Genomic DNA, 24,470 nt, shown 5'->3' with positions numbered 1-24,470 from the left:
AAGCGGTTTTTAGAAAACTAACCCCATACATGATACACAGATTCTTGTTAAGCTTCCATCTCAGAAGGTTGCCTTTCCCTAACCGTTGAGCTAGAACTGTATCTTACTCTGGGGCCTATAGCCTTCTGTCCTCTAAATGCAACAATGTTGAAACTACTTAAGAGAACAAAAAACAAACTGTTTCCAAGCCCATTGAAGCATTTTCAAAGTTCTAGTCACATCTACATTTTTTAAATTATAAACTGTGTGCTCTTTATATTATAAGCCATTTTTATTTGCCCATGAAAATAAGGCATATGCATCTCGCTGTTCTCTTGGTTTTAGGTGTGATCATGCATTTTGCTTTGGTCAGTGAGATGTGAGCAGAAGTCACATGTATCACTTTCAGGCTGAAGCTCCTCTTTCCCTTTCCCACGGCAACCAACATTTTTGCAGTTAGTAGCTGCTCCATTAGCCTGGGTCCTGGAGTGGGGACAAATATGATGCAGCAGTCAATCCAGCCACCATGGACATGTAGCCTGAAAGGCAAATACACTGTTTTAAGCTACTGAGATTTGGGGGTTGCTTGTTAGTGTAACATAACGTAGCCTATCCTGACTAATATATCAAAGAGTCTTTAATGTGGCTGTATATCATGGAGACCTGAGGTTTCAATGCAGTTGAAGACACTGGAGGGGCTGGCCCCGTGGCCAAGTGGTTAAGTTTGCACGCTCTGCTGCGGTGGCCCATGGTTTCGCTGGTTTGGATCCTGAGCGTGGACATGGCACCGCTCATCAGGCCATGCTGAGGCAGTGTCCCACATGCCACAACTAGGACCCACAACTAAAAATATACAACTATATGCTGGAGGGATTTGGGGAGAAAAAGCAGAAAAAAAAAGATTGGCAACAGTTGTTAGCTCAGGTGCCAATCTTTAAAAAAAATAATAATAAAATAAAATAAAAAAGACACTGGAAAGTGTACCTCTGAAACAATACAGAGGTACCAAATGATTACTCTGTAACTCTGAAAAATCAATATGTATCAATGTGGAATCAATATCAGTTTACAGACCAGCTAAGTAATTAATTACTCATGGAATCATTGATTTTGAGAGTTTATAAGGATCTTAGAGATGACCAAGTCCAGTGCTCTATCCAGCACTCAGCTCCCCTGTACTGTTCCCAGAAAGTAGTCTCCAGGGTCTTCTTGAAAACCCCATGGACAGACAGCTTATGTCACATGATGCAGCATGCTCCACTCCCAATAACTCTAATTGTTTAAAAGTTCCTCTTTATATATCAAGGTGACTTCTTTCTCCCTTTTATTGCAATGCATTGGTACTGTGAGTAAATTTAATCCCTCTTACTACAAAGCCCTAATGGACTACCTTCCTATGCTGGTGAAATATACCCAGTTTTTTGCACTGTTCCTCAATGTCGTTATTTCCAGACCATTCTCCTTCCCAATGACTCACCTCTGGGCCATTCTTCAGTCTAATAACCAACAGGACTCTGAATTTGGCATGTATTATTCTCTACTCCCCTCCCTCTGCCCTCCTCCCCCCAAACTCCCCAGGCTGCTGACTGCTGCTGGAATGGAAATCCTACCACAGTAAAACAAACCCATAAAAGGCACTTTTGATGTGACAGCCCTCTAAGAGATCAAAACCACACACAGAAGAATAGCTAACAGTTAGATCTGGGACTATAATAACAAAAAAAGGACAAATCCCTGAATTTTGCCTTCAGGAAGAAGTATTAGAACAATGGGTTTATTGTATAACTGAAGCCCAGTGATTTTTGGGACCAAGGCAGTCTGAAACCAGAGAAGGGAAACTAGCTGCAGGGAATTCCAAGAAACATCACCATGTGTGTACTTCTTGGAAGGAAATTTCCAGTGATTTCTGGGAACATTTGGCAACTTCTGCGCTTACATGTGTTTGGTGTGTAAAGGCAAGTGCTTACCCCAAAGATATTCATTCAGAAGTTGACACAGTGATTCTTTGTTTAAAAAAATGTGTCCTACTTTTTTCCTGATTTATAAAAATACTACATGCTGTCACAGAAAATTTGGAAAACACGGAAAAATATTCATAAGTAGAAGTCAAATCAGCTATGCTAGGTACTCATACAATAAAATCTTTGCATAGTCGTTAGATAATGGCATACCTATTAAGAATCATGTTTGACATAATAAAATTATGGCCCAAAATTATTTGGCAGTGTCCTTAAGATTTGTTTAACAGGATTTAGAATTTTAAAGCTTTAACTCTCTCCTTTCTACTAGAATTATAGAATCTATTTTAATTTCTTGACTTTACAGACAAAGAAGTCAAGAATAATAAACCCCATGCCTGTTTCACTGCTGACCAAAATGTCAAAGGAAGTTTCCTGGTTTGGCTGTTTGCAGTGGCCCATAGGAAATATTTATAGTCATTTCAAACTCAACATGTTTAAAAACTGAACTCATCTTCCACTTAAATCTGAGGCTTTCCTAGTCAGGCTATTCTTTTTTAATTTTTTATTTTATTTATTTATTTATTTTTAAAGATTTTATTTTATTTTTTTTGCTTTTTTCTCTCCAAAGCCCCCTGGTACATAGTTGTATATTCTTTGTTGTGGGTCCTTCTAGTTGTGGCATGTGGGATGCTGCCTCAGCGTGGTTTGATGAGCAGTGCCATGTCCGCGCCCAGGATTCGAACCAACGAAACACTGGGCCGCCTGCAGAGGAGCTCGTGAACTTAACCACTCGGCCACGGGGCCAGCCCCTATTTATTTATTTTTTTAAGATTGGCCCTGAGCTAACACTTATTGCCAATCTTTCTTCTCCTCCTTCTCCTCCTCCTCCTCCTCCTCCTCCTCCTTGTCCTTCTCCTTCTTTCTCCTCCCCCTCCCCCTCCCCCTACCCCTCCCCCTCCTCCTCCTCCTCCTCCTTCTCCTTCTCCTTCCCAAAGCCCCCCAGTACATAGTTGTATATTCTGGTTGCAGGTCCTTCTAGTTGTGCTATGTTGGACGCTGCCTCAGCATGGCTTGATGAGCAGTGCTAGGTCTACGCCCAGGATCTGAATCGGCGAAACCCTGGGCCACCAAAGCAGAGCACATGAACTTAACCAATCAGCCATGGAGCCAGCCCCCAGGCTATTCTTTTTTTTTAAGAGATGAAGTAATGTTCTTTTTCTGTTTCACCAGATTTACAACATTGATGCCTTTCTCTCTTCTTCCTAACATAGTTGCAAAGATGGAAATTCTTCTAAACTCTCTCTAGGATTCCATCCCTTCCTCTTGAATTTTATACTGCTATCTCAGGCCCTATCAGCTGGAAAGCTGTTAGTAAAGGAGGACTCAAATTAACGTCCAACCACTGTCTCCATTATTCCCTGTAATATGTTCTTATGTTTTATCAGTCCCAATTCTGAAATGTGTAATAGCTCCTCAGTGTTTATTGACTCAAATCTAAACTCTTTGGCCTAAAGCCATTCATCTAAAAGCTATTCATTTATCTACTCTGGCCTGGCACTGTGCTAGGCAGGAAGGATACAATGATGCACCTAACAGACAGGATTCCCTGCCTCATGGTGCCACAATCTAGTGGGGGAGACAGACAATAAAGTGAACAACAAAATAAATGTATAACTTGAGCCATGTGCTCTGAAGGGAATTACCAGGATGCTGCATCCAATAATTAAAGGGAGGGTCCAGGGTTGCTTGGTGATGTGTAGATTTGGGGGGGGGGGGGGGAGGAGGGCAGGCAGAAAGAGGAAGTAAAGAAATCAATAAAGAGGCTCCTGTCATTGTCTGGGCAGCAGATGACAATGGTTTAGATTATTGTAGTGGCAGTGGAGAGAGAGGGAAGTGATCTTTTTAGAGATGTATTTAAGAAGTAGAAATGATAGGGCTTGCTAATAGATTTTATATGAAGGGGGAGGGAAAGGGCCAAATTAAAGATCACGTCCAACTTTCTGATTTACACAATTCGGTAAGTGGTGGTAACAGTTCTGAGATGAGGAATATGAGAGAAGAGTGGATGTGAGGATTGAAATGAAGAGTTCCATGTTGGACCTAACCAAGCATCTAAGAACCAGGGAAGAATCAGCCCTGGGATCACTACAATAGTAACAGCCACCAGGGAGCAGCTCCTGTGACCCCTTCCCTTAAACTCAGCTCTCCCAGAGAGAATCCAGCCCTCTGGGCAGCCAGTGGCCCATCCTCATCCCAGCTAGGGACCAAACCTGGAGCAGATTTGACTTTAGCCCGCTGAGTTTATCTTCTACAGCCTCCAGGGCAGGAAGAGTCTGGCCAAAGCTCTTCCCCAGCAGCACCCACTCCTATCCCTCCCCTGGCTTGAGCAGGAGAGACAGAGATATTGACTTGAAAAGTCTCAAAACAAGTTTATTCAGGAATAGTGAAAAGAATTGAAATTCAGGTTGTGCATACTATTGCTACCAATTGAGCTCCCACCCAGCCTCAGAGAGTCCTTCCTCTGTTTGGTGTGGCAACTTTGAAATGAGACTGAAGCTGAGGGTTCAATAGCACAAGCTTTATTCAATGGCCGAAGAATGGAGAAGCAGCAACAAAGTTCACAAGTCAACTTCTTGCTTTTGGGGTTTTTAAGCAGCTATTTTATAGGATTGAAGCAATGAAGGGGAAGAATATTCATAGCAATATGGAACAGGGTGGTTTCTTCTAAGAATTGGGGTGCTACCCTGTTTCTTCCTTTATTTTGGTCTGGGGTTTCCCATCATGGCTGTGGACGGGTGTGTTATTTAGTATGGTAATGTATTACAATGAACATATAATGAGCTGCATGGTCTATGGCAGGTCAAGTCTGACCACTATATTGCCTTCAACCAGTTTTAACTGGTTTTGACCTATGTCTCAGCCTTCTCCTTCCTTTCTGTGTGGTTTCCTATAAGCTAAAGACAATGTGTTAGGCTTGTTCTGAGCAGGGTTGTAGTTAATGTCTTAAGGAGTTGGTGGGCCAGGTAACACTACGGGAAGCCATAGACAAATCCAACAACAAGGAAGGGGAGGTGCCTTTATAGAGAAAAAGGAGGAGTAGGGAGGCACTGTTCTAAAGGAAAGTCCATTGGGGGAAGGTAACAGTTCAGGGCAGCAATGGATTCTCACTGGCTGAGCTGTGGCATTTCTCATCGGCTGTTCCCTTCCCCTTGGGGAGAGAAATCTTCCTTCAGCAGTAAAGTGTTTTACTTCCTGTCCAAGATGCAAGCCCTCCTCTCTTCCTGTTTGGTGTAATTGAGGATGTGTGATAGGGTGTGAGAGCTCCCCCTACAGGCCTTCCCGACACCAATTTAGTTAAGGTTTGTTTTACTAATTTCCACAGAGAGAAGGGGATTTCTCCCAAAGACTCTCCCATCTAGCAGGGCCACCCTCCAGACTACCTGTGGAATAAAAAGAAGGGGAGCTCCTCCCTCCCATCTTTCCAAGGGTGGGATCCCTTCTGGGAGAAAGTGTTGCCCCACTACTGGGAGAAAGTTGTTCCCTGTCGATAAGGAGGGAGTAGATCTGCCTCTCTCTGATCTGAGGATTTGCTCTCCCTGCCCCTACATGGTCAACAGCCATCCTGAGGCTGAGTGCTGGCATCCTGTCCAGTCCAGCATTGTGGACCAGGGCCTGTCCCATGTCGGGATAGGGGGGTCTCTAGCTGGATGGCTCCCCGCCCCTCCCCAGACAACATGAACCAGATCTGCCTCCCTGGCCATAACATGTGTTGTGTGGCCCCCAGAACCTACCCTCTGCTGGCTACTTTCACTTCAGCCACCAGGGTGAGGCCCTCAACTTCCTGGAAAGAGATATTACTGCTGATGCTACTGCCCGTACCACTCAGGCTGCCCAGAAAGTCAAAGAGCATTCTCTGATGCTGAATGCTCCATCTGGCCAGAGACCACTGATGCTGTCTGCAGCTGGGTAGGCTCAGCTCTCCTGCTTTCAGGGACAGCACCCTTGGACCCAGAGCGGTCCTTCTTCTCAGGTTGCAGTGGGGGGGGGGGGGGGGGGAGGGCGACATTGGACAAAGATGGAAACATCTGCCACCTGACACACTCCTGCTTGATGCTCCCCAACCTCCTAGCCACTGACCCCATCCAGAGGCAGCTGTGGGCTGATCTTTCATGATGACAACCAAACCACCTGTGGGGGACCTGAGAGGATGCCCTTGCCTGCTGCTGTGACCAGGAGGAGGCCATGAAGTCCCAGCCTTTCTTGGGCCCCATGTAATGACTTATGAGCCTGACTGTTCAAGGCATAAACAGAAATAGAAAGGGGAACTCTATCTTCTCTCATTACTTTTAAGCACCTCCATCTAGTTTATGCTGGATCATTCAAAGCTTAATAGTTATTTCTACTATGTATTGTCCTCAGTTTGTATATTGCCTTTAAACTGTGCCTCCTCAATAAGACTGAGACTGTGCTGAGAGCAGGGGTTTTGGCTTCTCCTTTTTTGTGTCTACCAGTGTCTGCTCCCTTTGCCTAGAGCGGGGGAGCCCCTCCCCCTGCTTCCCTCCCGAAGACCTCTGGCTGAAGGCTCCACCTTGGGAGGAAAACAGCTCAGCCTGCAGCTCTGGCCTTGCCTGATAGTCTTCCCAGTGCTCCATGCTAGCCTTATCAGTTATTTGCACATGGATGCTCCTGGGGGTGACAGTGGAGGCTGGAAGGGGGAGGAAGTGTTGTCTCTGGGCCCCTGGCCTGTAGACTCTGAGGCTCACTTCCAACACTTCAGGAGAATAAAGTACTCAGCCCAGGAGGAAGACTCAGGCCTTCAGACTTTGGTTTGTGAGGGAAACGATTTTAAAAGGTCAGTCACATAGGCATCTGACAGTGGATAAAGAAAACAGTGGATGACTAACAGAAATTACAGGATGGCTCCACCCTCTCACTGAAATGGCATATTCTTTGGAATGCTTTGGGTAATTTCACAACACTTAGTGCTCCCCCGGAGCAGCTTTCCATCACCAAGGATGGAAATGGGGTAATTAGAACATCCTTCCCATGTCCTTTACTACTTGCTCAGCTCTCCTCTGTGACCAGCCTCCTTACACTTGTTTTCTTGTCAAAGTCTTCATGCCTTAAGAAATCAATTTGTTCATGCAAGTGGGACAACGGTAGATAAACTGAGTAGGAAAAAATAAACTCAATTATGCAGCATTTGAGTCTTGAATTCCAGTAAAACAAAACTTCCTGTCTTCCTCCTCCCCTTCTCATAAAAGCATTTATGTTGACACGGCGCCGTCTGCTGGCATCTGGAAGCGCAGCAGCCAAATATGCACCTCACTGTATTTCAGTGTTGTCCTTGACCAGTGCTGCTCCTTTGGCTCATTCATTCAGAACACATTCATTGTGTGCTTCCTTTGTGCCAGATACTATGCTAGACGCTAGAGGTACGAGAAAGCAGGACTACTGCCCGGTCTAGTTGGTGGTTCTTAAACTTGGCACGAGTCAAGAATCACTGGGGGAAATTTTTTAAATGCAGATTCCTAGGCTCTACCCTGCAAAGATTCTGAGTTGGTGGGTCTAGGATAAGTCCCAGGAGTCTGTATTTTAAATAAACTTCGCAAATGATTCTGGAACAGGCAATCCACGAAACGTATTTTGAGAAAATTAATGATGGAGAAGCAAACAGTGGCATCCATTGTTGCAATGCAGTCTGATAAATGCCACAAAGTACGGACAGGGTCTGCCAGAGACACAGAGAAGAGGCATCTAATCAGACTAGGGAGCAGATTGGAGAAGGCTTCCTCGAAGGTGGGACTCTAAACAAATAGGAGTTGATGAGATGAAGAAGGAGGCAGGGGATCCCGACAGAGGGTGCAGCATATGCAAAGGCAAGAGGGCATGAGACTGCACAGGACCTGCAGGTCGTGTGGGAAGCTAGAGTGAAGTGTGTCAGAGTGTCAGCAAATGAAGGACCTGGAATACTAAGCTAACTTTATCCTAAAAGCTCCAAGGAATGTGGAAACTTTTTAAGCAGGAAAATGACTTGACCAGATCTGCAATTTTAGGAAAATCCCTCCAGCAGCAATGCTAAGGGTGCAGGACTAAAAGGCAGGGGATCCTTTGGGAAAGAAGAGGCAGGGCTCTAAGAGGAGGCAATGGCAGAGAATGAAGAGAAGGGAGCAGAGGTGGGAGGACTCAAGGAAAAACAGACAGCAGAACCCCATGACTGATACACTGGGCAGGGGGCAAGTGAGAAGGAGCTTCCAGGATGATGCTAAGGGTTCTGGCTTGGGTGACCAGATGTCATTGTTTTCCAAGACAAGGTACACAGAGGGAGGGACAGGGCTGGGGATGGTGGAGAAAGAACAGAACAGACACAAAAGGGAAAGAGGAGGGCCTGCCGGTGGCGGTGGCGTAGTGGTTGGGTTCGTGCACTCCCCTTTGGCGGCCCGGGATTTGCCAGTTCGGATCCCAGGTGGAGACCTAGCACTGCTTGTCAAGCCACGCAGTGGTGGCATCCCACATAAAAAAAATAGTGGAAGATTGGCACAGACGTTAGCTCAGGGACAATCTTCCTCAAGCAAAAAGAGGAAGATTGGCAACAGATGTTAGCTCAGGACTAATCTTCCTCACAAAAAAAAAAGGAAAGAGGAAATGGATAGTGTTCCTTTCTAACGTAATTGTCACTGCCGTCCTCTGCCATTTCCTGGGTGATCTTAATTCTTCCTTAACCCTGCTCTGCCTTGGTTGTTTCATCTATAAAATATGGATCATAATAGTATCTATCTCATAGGGTTGTTGTGAGGATTAAACGAGTTAATACATGCAAAGTCCTTGAAAAAAAGTGCCTAGCACATAGTAAAACTCAATAAATGTTAGCTATTGCTTTATTTTTTTATATTATTCATAATAATGTTTATTGCCAGATTGCTAACTGATTCCGGTTCATTGGACCTTTGCTCCCAATGCTTCATTTCTTCCATGCTTTAGAATTTTATATTTATGTCCTTTACTAAATGGCTTTGCAGCACCTCCTTGTGGGACAGAGTACATTTCCCTGTTTAGCATCCATGACTTTGCTCTGGCCAATGCATTGTTAGTGAACGTGACACAAGCAGAGTCTTAAAAGTACTTCTGAGGTTTGGCTTGCTCTTTTGTGCTTGTGCTATTTACCAACCATGCCAAGCACCGGGCCTGGAATGATGAAGACTAGGGAGCAGACCTGGACTGGACCTACAGCCTCAATCCAGAGGGGCCCGGGCAATGCACAGACTTGTGAACAAGAAAATAAATGTTTTTTGTGTGTGTCACTGAGCTATGAGTTTGTTGTTACAGAGCATTATCGTAACACTGATACACTGATATGGGAAAATGTTCTCTAGCCAAATTTTCACACTGATTCGGAGACTTTTGTGTCTCTACACCAGGCTCCTTGCAAGCAGAGGCTGGCTAGGCACCCTAGATCTCTGACAATACACTAGGTCTTCTCAGCGTTTATTGAAAGCAATCATTTTAGAGGTTTCCCAACTTGCTGCCACTCAGGGGTTAGTTTGGGTCTCTCCATGTCCCTGAGAAGAAACGGACCAAGCTAGAAAAGTGGCAGGTTCCCAACCCACTTCTGCTTATACCCTTCCTTCCCCTTGACCAAACTCAACTCATGGCCCTGACCACAGAATGACCCAACAAAGCTAAATTTAATTATATGTTTGAAACCTAGGAGTGGGCTCAGCTTGACCTCCAAACCTCCTAAGAGCAGCGTGTTCCCAAGGCCATTCTCTGTGTGGAATGGCTGCTGGAGTGGGTCTTCTTCCCCTTTGTCAGGGAGTTCTTTGGTCTTTGTCTGTTTCTCAGTTGTACCTGACAATCTTGCTTTATTCTAGACAGCAGAGTGAGAAGAGCACTGGGTCAGGAGTCAAAAGACTAACTCTGCTACCCAATTATATGACACTGAGTAAGTCACTTAAACTGGCTGCCTCTCAGTCTTCTGTCTGTAAAATGGGGATAATAGGACCAGCCCCAAATCATTACCTAGTTGTTGTAAGGATCCAATGAGAAAGTGCTCTCAAAACTGTAAAATGAAATATAAGTGATAAGTCCTCTCACTAGAAGCCTCATTACTGGGTGTGGCAGGGAGGGGTGGTGTTGGAGCAGGAAAAGGAATGCAGGAATGGCACCTCCTTCTGTGGTCTCAGGAACTACACACACTGGTGAGGGATACCCTTCATCCCGTGGGCAGTGGGAGCCTCTGGCAACACCAGGTTTTGTCCTATTTCAGGTTCTCTCTATCAGTTGCTTTATGACTTTCCTCCTGATTTCATTTGCTCCACTCTCCCTTCCCTCCATTTGATTTCTGCCTGGGGATGAGATCTTCACAGCATCTTAGAATTCTCCACCTGACCTCTAATAATTTCTTATCCCGATGCAGGGCTCCATTCATCACTGCAGGCCTTTCCTGGAGGAAACTCGTGAAATGTTTAGGACAGATTAGATTCTAACAGTTAATCTTTTTCCTTTTTGCTCTTCAATTAGTGCTTGCTGAGAACTATTCTTTACCTGCTTATCCACATATTACGAGTTGTTCTCTGGAGAGTGAACTAGAAGCCCAAGGCAAAACTGCAAAGAGGGTAGGATTTGTCTCGAGGGTCCCTCCACCCACCTTTCTGTACAGGGGTTTTCTTTAGAAGCACCAACAGCCAGGAACCAGGCTGTGCTTGAAGCCCTTCCCATTACCTCCACATCCTCACTGTGCCCCAAAGCATCACAGTTTGGCTCTCTGCTAGGACTAATTTGAGCAACTTTTAAAAAATTATGCGCTAGGTGATAGTATCTTAATGTGCTATTTGTCTTTGAATAGCAATTTTTAACATCTTGAGCCAAAGATGAGAGTAGGGGATTAAAAAAAAAGAATTTCAATTTCAAATTACTAGATTTGCCTAAAGAGAATATTTGTAGACAGAACCTTACATTTACACAGTGATACAGCATGCCCACATCACTAAGAGCCTCGCCACCCGGTCTGGGACAGGCATGATGCCCACTCTCCTGTGGAGGAGAGTGAGACTCGGAAAGGATAAGTACTTGCCCAGTTCTCCAGAGCCAATTAGTGATGGGACCAGGACTAGGACTCAGCTCTTCCAATTTGCACTTCATTCTTTATCAATCATGCTGCTGTAGGGAATATTTGATGAGGCAGAGGTTGCAAGTATCGACTGAAAAGAGATACTGATATTTAAAAGAATTGTCCTCAGCTTTAAATTTTCCTTTGCTTTATAACTGTTATTATTATTTGGCTTATTATGTTGGCTTATATTATTTTATCACAGCACTCAGTACTATCCTCTTGCCCTCCCACTCACTAGAGGGAAAACTCTGGGAGGGCGAGGGCTCTGTTGTGTTCACTGCTGTACTCCTACAACCGTGCCTGATCCTCAGTAAATACTAATTGGAACAAAACATGAATTGATCAGCATGAATAGTAAAAAGGTGATGTTATCAATCATACCTCAATGAAGCTGGGGGCGGGGGAAGCTGAGAAAAATCCACCGTCCTTATTTAAAACAAAACAAACGCAAAAAAAATCAACACATCCCACGCATTAGGCTGGCACATACGTACAGAAAAAAGGCCATATGAGGACACTGTAAGAAAGTGGCCATCTGCAAGCCAGAAGAGAGCTCTCACTAGACACCAATCCTGATGACACCTTGATCTTGGGCTTCTAGTCTCCAGAGCTGTGAGAAGATAAAAATTTACGCCACTTAGGCTATGGCATTGTGTTATGGCAACCAGAACGGACCAATACGGGACATATGTTTACATTTCTCTTGAGTAAATACCTAGGGGAGAGATTGCCTGGTTTTATGGTAGGTGTGCATTTAACTTTGCAAGAAACTGCCAAACAGTTTTCCAGAGCGGCCACACCACTTTGTATTCACATCAGCAATGTATGAGAGTTGCAGGTGCCCCACATCCTCATCAGTACTTGGTATTACTTGTATTTGTTTTTGTTTTTTTTTTTTTAATTTTAGCCATTCTGGTGGTACATACTGGTATTTCACTGTAGTTCTATTTTACATTTTCCTAATGATCAATAATGTTAAGTATCTTTCAGGTGCCTATTTGTTAATCATATACCCTCTTTGATGAAGTATTTTTTCAAATTTTTTGCCTATTCTGTTATCAGGTTGTGTGTTTTATTGTTATCGAGTTCTAAAGGGTCTTTATATATCCTAGATACAAGCCTTTTATTAGATATACGTTTTGCAAAGATTTTCTCCCAGTCTGTGTCTTGCCTTTACATTTTCTAAACACCCTCTTTCAAAGGGCATAAGTTTTTTTATTTTTGATAAAGTCCAGTTTATAATGTTTTTCTTTTATGGTTCATAATTTTTTGTGTCCTAAGAAATCTTAATATAAACAAAAGTCACAAAGATTTTCTCCTAGGTTTTTTTCAGAAGTTTTATAATTTTTAACTTTTACATTGAGGTCTATGATCCATTTTGAGTTAATTATGGCATATGGTATGAAGTAAGAATTGAGTTCATGTTTTTCCACGTGGATATCCTGTTATTCCAGGAACATTATTAAAAAGATTATCATTTTCTCCTTTATAAAAAATGAATTCACCCTATGTATGAGTCTGTTTCTGGACTCTATTCTGTTCCATTGATCCATATACCTATCTTTACATCAGCACCACATTGTTTTAATTATGGTAGCCTTATAGTAAGCCTTGGAATCAGGTAAAATTCTCCATTTTTGCTCTTCTTTCTCAAGATTGTTTTTTTCAAGATTGGTTAGGTTCTTTGTATTCATCTATAAATTTTAGAAACAGCTTGTCAATTTCTGTCAAAAAATAAAAACCCTGCTGGTATTGTGATTGACATTATGTCAAATCTATAGATGACTTGGGAGAGGACTGACATTGTAACAATAATGAGAGTTTTGAGGCTATAAACATGGTATGTCTCTCCATTTATTTAGGTCTTCTATAGTTTTTCTCAGAAATGTTTTGTAGTTTTCAGTATTCACTTCTTGCATTCAATTTGTTAGATTTACCCCTAAATATTTTCTTATTCTAATGTTAATACAAATGGCATTTTAAAAACTTTTTATTTGCAATTGTCTGTTGTTAGTGTGTAGAAATACCATTGTTTCTTTGTATTTGACCTTGAATCCTGCAACTAGAACTCATCAGTTCTAGCAGCTTTTTTGTAGATTCCTTAGGATTTTCTACACACATTTGTGAATAAGACAGTTTTGTTTCTCCTTTCCAATCTTCCTTGCCTTAATGTACTGACTAGGACCTTCAGAACAATGTTAAACAGACATGATGAGGGGCTGGCCCTGTGGCACAGTGGTTAAGTTCGCACATTCCTTTTCTTGGTGGCCCGGGGTTTGCCGGTTTGGATCCCGGTTATGGACTGGCACCGCTTGGCATGCCATGCCGTGGTAGGCGTCCCACGTATAAAGTAGAGGAAGATGGGCACAGATGTTAGCTCAGGGCCAGTCTTCCTCAGCAAAAGGAGGGGGATTGGCAGTAGTTAGCTCAGGGCTAATCTTCCTCAAAAAAAAAAAAAAAAACAACAGACATGATGAGAACAGACATCTTTGTCTTGTTCCCCACGTTTGGGAGAGTACATTTACCATTAAGTATGATATTAGCTTAGGTTTCATGTTTTTTCTGTTGTGTTTCTTTTGGAATGCTATCAGTGCTTTGACATCTTGTTGGATCCTGCTGTGGCTTAGAACATAGTCATTGTAAATATTCCACATGTGAGTGAAAACATATACGTATATACATATTTTCTTAATGCCCTGCATTTTCTCCTTTCAACACTTTCCCACATGTCTATATGTACAGGTATTATGTTAATGTCTTAGAGTTGAGTCATCCAGATAGACAGATTTTCTTTTTTAATTTTTAAAACATTTGTTTATTTTGCTTACGTCTTGGAAAGCATTTAGTGTCAGCATAAAAAGCCTTCCTCCTTCTGTTTCCCTCCTCCCCGCTTCTGAATGCCACTACATGACATTTCATTATATGGATGGACCACACTTGCGTTAACCAGTGTATCCTACTATTTTTTGTTTTTTTGAGGAAGATTATCCCTGAGCTAACTGCTGCCAATCCTCCTCTTTTTGCTGAGGAAGACTGGCCCTCAGCTAATGTCCATGCCCATCTTCCTCTACTTTATATGTGGGATGCCTACCACAGCATGGCATGTCAAGCAGTGCCATGTCCACACCCGGAATCCGAACCGGCAAATCCCCGGCTGCCAAAGCAGAATGTGCACACTTAACTGCTGCACCACCGGGCCAGCCCTGCATCCTACTTTTAATTTTTTTTTCAAGCAAATGGTAAGAAATCATTTTTTAATGACTGAATAATATTCCGTTATATATATGTGTGTGTATATATACATACACACATATATATACACCACAATTTCCTTATCCATTCATCCATTGATGGATACTTAGGTTGTTTTCACATCTTGGCTATTGTAAATAATGCTGCAATAAACATGGAGGTGCATATCTTTTTTTGAGTTAGTGTTTTTGTTTTCTTTGGCCAAATTCCCAGAAGTGGAATTGCTGGATTACATGGTAGTTCTATTTTTAATTTTTTGAGGAAACTACGTACTGTTTTCCATAGTGGCTGCACCAATTTACCTTCCCACCAATCGTGCACAAGGGTTTCCTTTTCTCCACATCCTTGCCAACACTTGTTATTTCTTGTCTTTTTGATGACAGTCATACTAAAGGATATGAGGTAACATCTCATTGTGGTTTTAATTTGCATTCCCTGATGATTAGGGGTGTTGAGCATCTTTTCATGTACCTGTTGGCCATTTGTATGTCTTCTTTGGAAAAATGTCTATTCAGTTCTTCTGTCCATATCTTAATTGGATTTGTTTTGGGTTTTTTTTTTCTGTTTTTTTTGTTTTTTGCCATTGAGTTGTAAGAGTTCTGGGGCTGGCCTGGCAGCGCAGTGGTGAAGTTCTCACGTTTGGCTTCTCGGTGGCCCAGGGTTCGCCGGTTCGGATCCTGGGTGCGGACATGGCACCACTTGGCAAAAGCCATGCTGTGGTAGGCATCCCACGTATAAAGTTGAGGAAGATGGGCATGGATGTTAGCTCAGGGCCGGTCTTCCTTGGCAAAAAGAGGAGGTTTGGCAGCAGTTAGCACAGGGTTAATCTTCCTCAAAATAAATAAATAAATAAATAAAAATAAAAAAGAAAGAGTTGTAAGAGTTCTTTATATATTTTGGATATTAGCCCCATATCAGATATATGATTTGCAAATATTTTCTCCCATTCAGTGGGTTGCTTTTTCATTTTATTGATGGTTTCCTTTGCTGTGCAGAGGCTTTTTTATATAGACTCCTTATCAGATTGAGGTGGTTCTCTTCTACTTTTAATTTTCTAAGTTTTAAATCATTAATGCGTGTTGAATTTTATAAAATGATTTTTCTGCATCTATTGAGATGATCATATGTTTTTTCTTTTTAAGCTGTTAATATGATAATTACATTGATTGATTTTTTTTTTTTCTTGAAGATTAGCCCTGAGCTAACGTCTGCCACCAATCCTCCTCATTTTGCTGAGGAAGACTGGCCCTGAGCTAACATTCATGCCCATCTTCCTCTACTTTATATGTGGGACGCCTGCCACAGCATGGCTTGACAAGAGGTGTGTAGGTCCGCACACAGGATCAGAACCAGCAAACCCCAGGCCGCCGAAGCAGAACGTGCGAACTTAACTGCTATGCCACTGAGCCAGCCCCGATTGACTTTTTAAATGGCTATATTGAGATATATTTCACACACCAAGAATTCACCCATTTAAAGTGTACAATTCAATGTTTTTTAGTATATTCACAGATGTGTGCAACCATCACCACAGTCCATTTTAGAACTTTTTCATACCTCTAAAGGAAACCTTTAGCTATTACCAGCCTATCTCTTCACTCCCATATTCCCCAGACCACTAATATACTCTCCATCTCTATAGATTTCCCTATTCTGGATTTGCTTTTGAATGGAATCATACAATATGTGATCATTTGGGATCAGCTTCTTTCACTTAGCATAGTGTTTTCAATGTTCATCCATGTTATAGCATATATCAGTACGTTGTTCCTTTTTATGGCCAAATAAAATTCTATTGCATGGACATACTACATTTCGCTTATCCATTCATCTGTTGAAGGACATATGAGTTGTTTCCACCCTTTGACCATTATGAACAATACTGTTATAAACATTCACGTACAAGTTTTTGTGTGGCCATGTTTTCAGTTCTCGTCGGTATATACCTAGGAGTGGAATTGGCTTCTATGTTAACTCTATGTTTAATTGTCTGAGAAATTGCCAGACTATTTTCCAAAATGACTGCATAATTTTACATTTCCACCAGCAGTGCATGAGAATTCTAGATTTCAGGGACCAGGCCGGTGGCACAGTGGTTAAGTTCACACACTCTGCTTTGGTGGCCCAGGGTTCGCCAGTTTGGATCCCAGGTGCGGACCTATGCACAGCTTGTCAAGCCATGCTGTGACAGGAGTCCCTCATATAAAGTAGAATAAGATGGGCAAGGATGTTAGCTCAGGGCCAGTCTTCCTCAGCTGAAAAAAGAAGAGAATTGGTGGCAGATGTTAGGTCAGGGTTAATCTTCTTCTTCAAAAAAAAAAAAAAGAATTCTGGATTTCTCCACATCTTTTCCAACACTTGCTGTTATCTGACTTTTTCGTTTTTTTTATTATCTGACTTTTTTTTATTGAAATCACTTTGGTTGATGACAATATGTAAATTTCAGATGTACATCATTATATTTCCACTTCTGCATGGACTGCATCATGTTCACCACCAAAAGTCTAGTTGCCATCTATTACTTTTTTACTTTAATCTCCTTCTTGCTTTCCAATTTTTCTTTTTCCCTCCCTCCTTCCCTCACTTCCCTACTTCCTCCTCTCCTTTGGACAAATCTTCAGAATACATAATATTATTGAGACTCTAAAATTGTTCCACCAAGCAACCTTTTCCACTGCGCTTTCTTAGATCCTAAACTCCTCTTCTCTTAAAATCACCGTTGACCTCTAAATCCACATTTCTACTGTACCTATCTTGGAATTTCTAATCCTAGCAGCCAAGCCCCCACCTAAATGCATTGTATTCTGTCAATATTTCTAAAGATCTCAGGGTTTGAGAAGAACCTTAAAAGTTTCCTAGTCTAGAGGCCAGCCCGGTGGCACAGCAGTTAAGTGCACACGTTCCGCTTAGGCGGCCTGGGATTCGCTGGTTCAGATCCCGGGTGCAGATGTGGCACTGCATGACAAGCCATGCTGTGGTAAGCATCCCACATATAGAATAGAGGAAGATGGGCACAGATGTTAGCTCAGGGCCAGCCTTCCAGCAAAAAGAGGAGGATTGGCGGCAGATGTTAGCTCAGGGCTAATCTTCCTCAAAAAAAAAAAAAAAAAAACGTTTCCTAGTCTAATTCATTTTGTTTAATGAAGGAAGGAGGTGGAGGGAAGATTGAATGAAAAGAAGGTGGAAAGGAAGAAGAGAAGAGGAGAGAAGCAGAGCAAGGGGAAGAGAAGGAGCATCTGGTAGATGCCTGGCATTTTACATACGCAATCTTATTTAAATCTCACAAACACCCCAAAAGATTAATATTACTCTTCTCCACTTTATAAATGAGGCAATTGAAGCTAAGAGAGGTTATTTATTTTGCTCAAGGTTCCTCAGCTTGTGAGAGTCAAACTCAGCTATGTGCAACTCCAAATCTTGTGACAGGAAACTCTTGAACATCAAGGAGGAGTGTCACCCTCGTGAGTATATGATTACCTTATCCCTGGGTCCTGGGACAGAAATGCCCTGCGTGGACCACAGCTTCAAAATTGAAGGAGCACTACTGGGAGAATAACAATGTTTAATTTCTGAAGGGAAGTCAGTGCTGTGAAGGGAGTAGTTTTGTCTTAAAAGACAATCAATGCCGCAGGTTAGGAGACAATAGGCAAGGAAGTATGTCCCATGGCCAAGGTTATAGTATTTGTCACCTGGCAGGAATGCAAAGTTAGATATGTGAAATGGTATGGAAAATTCCAAGAGAAAACTTCAGAACATGGGTTACCTCAGTACCAAACGAAGCTACTCAGATTTCTGTGAGCTATTCAAAGAGTGGTAGCAATTGATAAAAATAGAACCAGGTCATTACACAACCAGGTTTGTTTGTTTCATTTTGCCTTTGACTTTTAGGACTCTCTTTTGAAAACTTTTTTAAAAATTAAATCTTGTTGCATAATTAGCAAAGTCAAATCTATAAACCAAAGTATAGTCACAGAAGTCTGACCTCCATCCCTGTCCCTCTGCGCCATTCCCTCTTCGCCCTAGAGGTAATCAGGTTTTTCTGTTTGTTTCTTTAACTTTGTTTTTATTTTATCCTTTATATATGAAATATAAAGACATATTCATTGATGCAGGCTCAGTGAGCCGAGGAGTCAAAAGAAAGACTTCTTGGACTCTCAGGGTCTGGTAGTAGTGCTCTTTTATTCAGAGAATAGCAGAGTAGCATGGGGACAGGACCCATGGGCAGTGAAGAGCTGCAATGTGTTGAGGGTAGGGATAAATTTATAAGGCATGGGTATGTAACTTATTTTTTACTAGACAAAGGAAATATCATGTAAAAAAGTCATTAAAATGGTATCAGTGCAGCCGGGGTCTGGTTGTCGTGCAGCCGTAGAACTTTAGCTACGAATCAGGTCAGAGGATGATATAGATCAGCATGGAGGCCAGAACACCTTGGGCTTCTCTCCCTGGGGCAGCCTTGATCCACATCATTCATATCCTCTTCCTCTTTTAGTTAAATGGTAGTATATCACCTTCAGTTTTGCCATCTTGATCTTTTCACTAGAGATCATGTCATAGCACCATATAGAGATATTTCTCATTTGTTTTTACAGCTGTGTAGTATTCCAGTACGTGACTGGATCCTAGTTTATTCAACCATTCTGTGGTAGACGGACATTGGGGTTGTCTTCAGTCTTTTGCTATTACAAATTGTGTTCATTGAATACCTTATATATACACGTCTTTTTGTATTTTTGCAAGTGTATCTTTAAGCTAGATTCCTAGAAGTGGGATTTCTCAATCAACAGGTAAATGTATATGAAATTTTGCTAGATGTTGCTGACAAATAGAAATAGCAAGCAATAGGATATATTGGAGTATATGAGGAAGCCATTTAGTGTAAACCTAATTCGGTCTGACTTTGTTTTTTCCAAAAGGGCTTGACCGTGGCCGTTGAGTGTGCATTGTATATCTGCTTTAAACATTTGCTGTAGCAAGAACAAACGCCCTTAAGATAAAGGTGCAACTTCCCCTCACACTGGCATTTCCTTAAGGATAAGCATCTTTCCTTAAGCTAGGAACTGATTGCTGTGCTCACCTTTGACCACCCAGCTCACCTGCGACCACCCAGCTGGAGACAACAGACCTGCCACCCTGCTGTCTCCACTGAGACAGCAGATCTACCTGCTGTGTCCATCAATCGCTGTGCCTACAGAGCAGTCTCACGACTATTGCAAAAGGGACATTTCAATCATATGTGAAACATCTTCTTTGGGAGTATATAACCACTCTGTACACCTCACTTCTTTGGTGCCCTTTCTTCCTTTGGGAAGAAAGGCCCCGGGCCATGGTCCTCACATTTTAGTTCAGAATAAATTCACCCAAATTTTCATTTTAGATTGGCTATGGATTATTTTAATCAACATTGCCAAATTTCCCTCCCCATGGATTGTACCATTTTTACATTCCCACCAGCAAACTATAAAAGTGCCTATTTCCTTTGTAAGGGAGGAAGACATATTCTCTACCCCCTGAGTCCTCCTGGTTGGGCTACAGACGAAATTGATATGAGATAGAATAAAAGGAGAAAATCAAACAAAGCTTTATAACGTGTGTATGTAGGGAGACCCAGGAAAACTGAGTAACTCACCAAAATGCAGAGGCACTTTTCTTAAATACCATCTTCAGCTAAAGACAAAGGAGGGTGTTGAGGGTAGTGGTTTGGGATTTCAAAGAGAAGAAAGGCAATTCACGTGGAAATGGAAAAGTAAATGTTTGGTAAACAGAACTTTGATAAGAGTGGGCTTAGCAAGGATCCTCCCAGTCTACCAGATACCCAGAGTTATCTTTGGTGATGGCCTGTCCTGGGGACAGGCCTTTATCTTAAATTTTTTTAGGCAGTTAGGAGGGAAAGACAAAGTTTCTTTCAGAGTCTTTTGTTCTTAAAAATAATCAAGCCAAGGCAAAGAGACATATTTTGGGGTTGCCCGTTCTGATTTCACACACCTGACTACCTTGTCAACACATTATGTTGTCAAACTTTTAGATTTTTGCCAATCTGATAGTTGAGAAATAGTATCTCACTGTAGGTTTAATTTTCATTTCTTTTATTTTAAGTATGATTGAACATCTTTTCATATACTTAAGGGTCCTTTATTTTCATTTCTTTTTCTTGTGAACTGTGTGTTATAGCTCTTGCCTATTTTCTACAGGGTAGTTTTCCTTTTTTTCTCCATCTTTTGAAGCCCTTTTTAAAAAAAATTTTTTGAGGAAGATTAGCCCTGAGCTAACATCTGCCACCAATCCTCCTCTTTTTGCTGAGGAAGACTGGCCTTGAGCTAACATCCGTGCCTATCTTCCTCTACTTTTTTAGAAGTGGGATGCCTGTCACAACATGGCTTGAGAAGTGGTGCATACGTCCACACCTGGGATCAGAAACAGTGAACCGCAGGCCTCCGAAGTAGAATTTGCAAACTTAACTGCTTTGCCTCCAGGCCAGCCCCTGAAGCCCTTTATATATTAGGGATATTTACAGTGGTATGCTGGAGTTGGCCAGTGCTGGCTTATGACTGCTGATTGTTAAATTGTCAGGAATTTTGTGAGCCAGTTGATGTCACATGGGTACAGTTGATGTCATCTTAACAACTTAAAATCTCCTATTGTGGGAATATTTACACCACAGGAATTGGCAAGTGCTATGAATCAGGGCTCCTTCTTGCCCCCGCCTCCAGAACACACCACATTAATTATTATTAATTAATCTTTTATCTGTAAGTCAGAAATGTTTTTCCCAGTTTGTAATTTGTCTTTTAATTTTGCTTGTGGTGTGTTTTGCTAGGCAAACATTTTGTTGATGCTCTTGTTGTTTTGTATAGTCCAAATTTCAGTCTTTTCCTTGAATGTTTCTAAATTTGGAGTTATTTAGAAAAGTCTCCTCAATTCCTTCCATATATAGGAATCTGCTGATATTTTCTTCTAGTGTTCATATAGTTTTCTTTAAAAAAATTTAAATCTTTGATCCATTTGTAATTCATCTTGTATGGAGAACGAGATATGATTTACCCTACGATATTTATGAAGAAGGTGTTTTTCCTCCATTGATTTGAGATGCCACCTTTATCATATATTAAATTTCCAGATGCAATTAGGTTTATTTTTGGATGTTCTATTCTGTTTTATTGATCTATGTATTCATGTGCCAATACCATCTTCTTATTATACAGGTTTTGCAATGTTTTAATAACTAGTAGGGCTAGGCTCTCCTCATTTTCTTCTTTTTCAGGGCTTTCCCAGATATTCTTGCTTATTTATCCTTTCAAATGAACGTTACCATAAAATTTTCTTAGCTCTAAGGCTCCCTCTTCTGTTGCTTTTGTAAAGTGTTAAAAAAATATGGCCCTGTGTTTTCTGAGTTCTGCCTCCTCTGTCCTGTTCCCCCACTTTTGTCTAGATCTTCTCTTTCTTTTTCTCCTAATATCCGTGTTCTGGACAATTTGAATTCTACTTCCAGAAGTTTCTTCTCAGAGAAAGCATTTTCTATATTTCATCTAGCATTTTTTGAAATCATTAATTCAGTTGCTGAATAGCTATAGGATTTTGGGCAAACTATCCTCAGATTTTTTCATCTATACATTGTAAATGAAAAATAATCTATTTTATAGCATTGTGGAGTTTTTTGTTTTTCATATTTCTTTTACAATTAGAAATAATTTTCAGTCACTTCTCAGTCTTATCAGCAGAATTTGACTCATTTAATCACTCTCTCCTTGAACACATTCCATTGATTTCCAAGACACTACACTCACCCATTTTTCTTCCTAACTTGCCTCTCCTCTTAGCCCCCTACACTGTTTCCTCCTCTTCCTCTAAATGTTGGAGAACCTCAGAACTCAGATTTCAGACTACTCCTCCTCTCATCTAAACTCACTCCCTAAGTGAGTTTATGCTATCTCATGAATTTAAATATACCAACAACTCCCAAATTTTATATCTTCAGCCTGGACCTCTACTACGTACTCAAAATTTGTACCTCTAACTCTTTCCTTATAAACTTCCTCTGGATTTCCCAAAGGTATCTCCAACTTCACTTACCCCAAAACAACTCTAATATTCTCCCCAAACCTGTTTCTCCCACAGTCTTCCCAATTTCAGTTAATGACAATTCTATTCTTCTGGCTGCTCACGGAAAAATCCTTTCTCCACTCTCTAATCCACCTACCTGTGGGTTCACTCCTGTGGCTGTGACCGGCAGCTCAGCTGGAATGGCTGGAAGGGCTCACACAGCTGGGCCTCCCTCCACGTGGTATTCTGTCTCAGGCATCTTCAGCTCCTGGCCTCTTCAAGATTCCTTACAGGGCAAGCCTCAACACACAAGCACTTAAATCTCTTCTTGACTCACACTTCCGGATGTATTAATTTGAACTGAGTGTCTTTACCATTGGGGTAGGTAAGTTAAACAGTGAAGAACTGACCCATACAAATACCTGGTATGGCAACATGACTTTGTGAGGCACACTCGCCAGATTTCCCACGGTTTGGCAGTTACTTACTCGTTTGTAATCAACAAACTTTAACAAAGCTGCAGTTAGTTGGAGCTGTGTGCGTCCTGTTGATGTAACCACAACACTCAGCTTTTCCTCCCCAACGACAGGATGATTCCTCAGCTATTTTTCTGTTTGCTTGTTTGAACATTTTTTTCTAAGTCAAATTTCCCTAGGATTTTCTTTCAGGTCTCTTTTGTGGCTAAAACTTCAAATGTTCCCAGCTTTGGAGATTAGAAGTACCTTCTCCACACCTTCGGGTTTTCCAGTGTTTCGTAATTTGTGCTTGTCCAGATCTTTTCATTGTTTTGTGACTTCTGTTTCTTAGGTTTTCTGATCCGTTCATTTATGTTCTTTATTGAATCCCCTCCTTGCTTTCCTTGTGTTATTCTGACATCCTTTTTCTAACTACATGAATGGAATGTTTATTTGTTTTCATTCTTCCTTTCTTAGTAATGAATATGTATGAGCTATTAAATTTCTTTGTAAGTACAGCACTGTCTACCTATTAAATCCATTCACCCAGTTTAGATTCACCATGGAGCAAGCCCTCCCTTACCATCCCTCTCTGTAATAATTTCTATCTTTGAAAACGAAAGCCGTTTTGGGCCACTCATTTGGCAACTTCTGAGGAGGATGGCACTGTGTTTATTTTCACAGAGCCTTCTTTCAGCCTTAGCATAGTGTCCTAGCACAAAGAAATTATACTAATAACGGATAATCTTCATTGAGCACTTATCCTATAGCTGGCATTATACTTTACACACATTAACAACTCTATACTAATCTTTCATGACCGTTTCACAGAGGAAATAGGTACTAAATGTTTGTCTTGTGTTTCTATTCCTGGAACATGCCAAGCACTCAGTTTTAGGGCCTTTCCACCTTGCCTGTGTCCTTCTCCTTCCATCTTCTCATTCAGTATTGAGGAAATGCCATTTCATCAAAGCTTGACTGACCACCTAATCCCAGACAGCGTCCTTCCACACCTGTGCACGTTCTATTTTATTTTGCTCACATTAGTATCTAAAATTATCTTGCTCATTTATTCGTTCCCTTGTTATGATCTGCCCCTATCACTAGACTTTAAACTCCAAGGAGCGGAAATTTTGTCTTATTCACCGCAGCATTCAGAGGTCCCTTGGAACAGTATGCGGCACACAGTAGAGATCTATGGAATCAATGCATTGCCGAAGGGAAAGAACGGAGCCCGAGGAGCAGTCAGTACTTTTAGGCTCTGCTGAGCAAAAAGAACTTTTGAATCTGAAAGCGTGATCCCGGGAGGTAAGAGACACCCCTCAACAGATGTGTGAGTTAGAGCACCTCACTTGATTTCAACGGGGTTTCCTCTCCAGTGAAATGAGGAAGAAGGCCCTTTCGGCTCATCGTCACCCCCAGTCATTCTACACAGATAAACATGCCTTAAAAAACAGCGTGAAAGCAAGGGAGGAGGAGGAGAGGTCGCTCTGCAGCCCAGGAGGGGAAGGCGGAAGGGAGGGGAGGCAAATGCGGGCTGGGGGGAGCAGGAGGGGAGCGTCTGGTGACCCAGGAGAGCGGTGGGGCACAGGTGGTGGCAAGAAGGGCGCAAGGGTTGGGAGGGGCACGGAGGGGCGCAGTCTATCCGGCCGGGACTGATAGGGCGCGGGG

The 24,470-nt window shown here is 41.9% G+C and overlaps 1 long non-coding RNA gene across 1 annotated transcript; it reads right to left on the bottom strand.

Moving 5' to 3' along the window:
- Positions 1-252: 252 nt before the first annotated feature.
- LOC139078486 (uncharacterized) lies at positions 253-23,188 on the bottom strand. Its single transcript, XR_011531452.1, has 3 exons — positions 22,502-23,188; positions 11,547-11,662; positions 253-518 (listed from the first exon to the last, which is right to left on the bottom strand). It is a non-coding gene; the product is annotated as an uncharacterized lncRNA (long non-coding RNA).
- Positions 23,189-24,470: the final 1,282 nt, after the last annotated feature.

This window comes from Equus przewalskii, chromosome 22, assembly GCF_037783145.1.
Source record: "Equus przewalskii isolate Varuska chromosome 22, EquPr2, whole genome shotgun sequence".
Taxonomy (NCBI): Eukaryota; Metazoa; Chordata; class Mammalia; order Perissodactyla; family Equidae; genus Equus; species Equus przewalskii.
The sequence above is the reverse complement of the archived record's forward strand: the minus strand, read 5'-3'. Positions and strand labels throughout refer to the sequence as shown.